The sequence below is a fragment of the Watersipora subatra genome, chromosome 9 (assembly GCF_963576615.1).
Source record: "Watersipora subatra chromosome 9, tzWatSuba1.1, whole genome shotgun sequence".
NCBI classification, from domain to species: domain Eukaryota; kingdom Metazoa; phylum Bryozoa; class Gymnolaemata; order Cheilostomatida; family Watersiporidae; genus Watersipora; species Watersipora subatra.
This window is the reverse complement of record NC_088716.1, coordinates 58389352-58393668: the sequence shown is the minus strand read 5'-3', so window position 1 is coordinate 58393668 and position 4317 is coordinate 58389352.

The following is a 4317-nucleotide window of genomic DNA, read 5'->3' as shown; positions in this document are numbered from 1 at the left end:
AGTGCAGATGAGGGATCCAGTTTGGTCGCTGATGACCTGATTTAGCAAATAGCAATTGTAGTTAGATGCCCTTCCTAATACAACCACTGATTCTTATGTGACCCAAACGACTAGATCTACTGGTCTCATGTCTTTTGCCGTACGGAGGTAAATTTAGACTGGGGCATTCGTAGTCATACAGCATGTTGCTATCAATAAAGTATTCTCTGCTTCAATCTTGTCTCTTCATTTTCTATCAATATGAGTCTCAGTATTTGCTTTTGTTTAACCCCGGGTGCAGTTATAACAATTAAAATATAGCAATGAAAAATCTGCACGGTACCAAATTTGATCAAGAGGTGGAAAACTTAACCATTGAGCTACATGAAATACAATGGATATATTGCGAGCTTAACGCATTGGTCATTATTACGGTCATGACAAAAAACGAATAACTTTTTAAAATACAACTTAAAAATTATTTTATGTAAGCGAGCGTGTTGCTTGTTTTATAAATTATTCATAATAAAAGTTATATTTTTTCATAAAATTCTCATATGAAAAGTCAAAAATGTCTATTTTTTATAAAGCCACATAACGCACAACCTGTCTGTGACAAAGGGTTAATCAGTAATCTGATATGAATTTTTCGTTAAACAGTTTTTGCAACGTAAAGAGGTTAAATTTTGATTACACGCAAATTTAAAGGTTGACTTGCAACAAAATTTACATTAGAGTTACTTGATATCAAAAGATTCACTATGTCTTACTCTGTTGTGTTGTAGGTGCCAAATATGTGGGAATGTGATTACAAGCTCTTAAAAGCTCAAAAACGAACAGAAATTTGCAGCCGCACAAGATCGCAGCAGTTTGGACTCTCTTTCCAAAACATCTTAAATGTGACGTAGTTGTGGGAGATGGTTTCTGTTTACACTTTCATGCAACCTTATTCATAGAAATATTTTCACAAATATACTTCACGCATTCCATAAAACCATTTCTATTGTTCTTACGCGTCTGTTTTATCGTCATTGTAATGCTGTCACTTTTAGCAGTGATATCTTATAACTTATCATAAAAATTCATTTAATTTTTTAATCGTACCTCGAAGGAGTACATATCATTGTCTGATAATCAATACGAGCCTGTTGGTTGCCTGTGACAATCGAAAAGTGCTGCAAAAACTATTTGTGAAGTATTGGGTCACATGATCAGATTACGACTTGACGATTAGATCAAGCCGAAACAAAATTTTAAAGTAGCGAGCATCTATATTTGACACGGGGTCTTCGGTAAAACCCGAAGTGTTTTTCCTAAGCTAGTGCTACGATAAGTTTTATATTGAGCTTTTTATTGGCCTTTTAATTGACGTGAGAACATCATGTGATAAGACAATACCCAAACTGTAATGACTACGTCAGAGAAATAAACAGATTCCAATCTACGTCAGCTTGTCGTTTTTGAGTTTTTAAGAGCTTGTAATCACATTTCCACATATTTGGCACCTACAATACAACAGAGTAAGACATGGTGAATCTTTTGATACCAAATAACTGTAATGTGAATTTTGTTGCCAGTCAACCTTTAAAGTGTTTGCTTGGGGCTGGTAATTAGCACTGCTGACCAGCATGCATAACAATTATTAAGTTTGCCCAGAAAAGATTATTGTTTTAGTAAAGGCTTTAGTAAAGATCTACTTGTCAAGGTAAGTTACTCAAAGTCATTAGGTAATTATTCCATTACCCATGCTATGCCGATCATTTGGCTAGTATTACAATAAAGAAAGTTTTTACAAGTATTCTATGCTTGGTTTGTAACCTTAGATATAAGGGATATACCTGAGTCAAAGATGCACATTTCTTTTATGATTCTCTATAGTCTGCACATTTAGAAATTTAAATCGAATAATAAAATCGGCAAAAAAGAAACGATCACCTTTCAGTACTTCTACATTGATTACAAAAACCTTCGGCAATTGGACAATGCCATAGACTGGTGAAATGTGCACGTTTTTCTCGTGAGATGCGCACGGCTTAATAATTCTACTATCTGTCGCACGGCTTTATTGGCGTTTTGTTTGCCAGTCTCAATTTTGATTAAAAAAAGCTTGTCAGGTTTTAATGGCGATTTTAGGCCAAATTAATCTGTCTAGTTTTGTATTATCCGATCAGATGGGTAAGTTTTAGGATATTGTCTCAACTTTTCAAAGACTTGGTAACATATTTAAATATGTTTATATGTGTTTTGTATTATTATTATACTTAAACAACTCTACACAAAAATGGTTAAATTTTGTGATAGGATTTCGGTACAAGGGTTTGGTTACAACTGTTGACGGATAATTTTTCGGGAGTAGTGTGCGCATATGCATTTATCACAAAGCTCCCAAACACTCGCTTCGCTCGTGTTTGGTCGTGGGACAAGGCATCAAAAAGAATTAATTTTAACGCAATGACATGACCTAACTGCTATGAGTTGTTCCTTGCTCGAAGTAGACAGTCACCTACCGGTTTATGGCTTTCAAATATATTCATATATTAACATTTTTAATGTTTTACTTGCATTGCCTAACTGAGTCCTTGATTTTCTGTAATAGCTTTGCCTTAAATTCTATCAGCTTTATGCATCTAAACTCTACTCTTAATAAGACATTATTAATATTAATCTTTACTATTAATGTTATTAATGATTGTCCAAAGCTGTGGTTGGAGGTGGGAGAAAAAGATTGTATCAAGTGGGATTTAATCTCATGCCCTTCAACTTGCTATATCAAACCTCTAACAATTGCCCTAATCAACTATATCTCAGTGCCTATTTTAGAATAATTGTATAGAACAACTATTGCCAAATGGCGGATCCAGATCTTTCTAGCCTTATCAGTGAATCTTTAAAGTTGGCGGTCAAAAGAATTTTTGAAATGTTTATTCTAAAATTTCATCAAAAAAACTTTTTTGAAATTTATTTTGGTCATTGATTTGGTCATCACCTGTGAACTTGGATGAGTACCCAATAACTACTAGGCTAGCTAGAAGACTACATACTTGCTTTGCCTCAACTTACCTATGTGGATCATTGTTTTCAGCAATGAATTTTGTGAAAAACAACCATAGAACACGATTTACAAATACTTTTTTTCATGAACTTGTAAGAGTTACTTTAGGTAGCAAGAAACTGTGTTTTAATAGTATTGTGAAGTCAAAGCCCACCCATAATTTTTCTCACTGATATCAGACATATTTATTACAGCACATTCATTCACTGATTTTTAGTCAAATTATGTATATTAACATATTTTTAAAATTGTGTTCGACGCCTTGTTTTAAGATATACACAAGTAGTTGCACACTTTTAATTAGTAAAAAAGAAAAAGGCGCATCTTCAGCTCATTTTGGATCTTTAATTAGTTAGATTTGGCTGTAGTGGATCATTGCCAAAATCATTTGGCCATCCCTGGTATAGACATTTATTCTCAATTCTATATTGGCAGACTTGACAATCTTTTACCGATCTAAGGCTTGTAATTCTACGGGTCTGTTAGGATTCCAGAGTAGTAGTAATTATAAAGTGAGGCATCATGCCATTACACCCACTCAAGATGAACTTACAAAAATTTTTTGTGGATTTTCTCAGAAAGTATCTTTATTCTTTTATCAATTGCGATTGTTTTTGATGTTTGAGGTGAGCTGACAGCCAGGATGCTTCAAGATAAAGATTGACAAAACTTGATTGCGTTGCAAACGCTTCGCAGTTAAAACTGGATTTCTTAAAGTTGCGGACATAGATGGGCCTTTGGGATGCCATTACAGACCATAACAGCACTGAGTACCAGCCCAGCTCGCATATTATCTTCCAAGTCTAAATTGCCGGCACTGGTCTCCACTATCCTCTGTCAATAGTACAAGATCCCTGCCTGTCGCGCTGCGTTAGAAAGTCTACAAGTTCGCACTCCATTGTTGTCAGAGAGCTAGGCTAATCATTATTTACAGCTAGCGTTATTCGCTTTTTGATAGACATATCAAAGTTTATATAAATTTCATGTTTGCTTTCGGTATTGATCAAACACTGTCAAAGCGTTGCTTGATTGATAGTGTTTAAACTGTTAACAGAGAATTCATTTGTGTCTTTAACAACACGCGATAGGAACTTGAATACGAAGGGGAGGTATGCATTGTTTGAAGCCTTTATATTATTTAATCCAAACTGCATTTTAGTTACTCACCCAGCCGTGGACCGTACGGGGCGAACACCCAAGCCTCCACACTGGTAGTAGAAAGTTTTTCTAACATTTCGAGTTAAGCTTTGCACACACAGTTGTTACTGTTGAGGAGTGCTTTATAA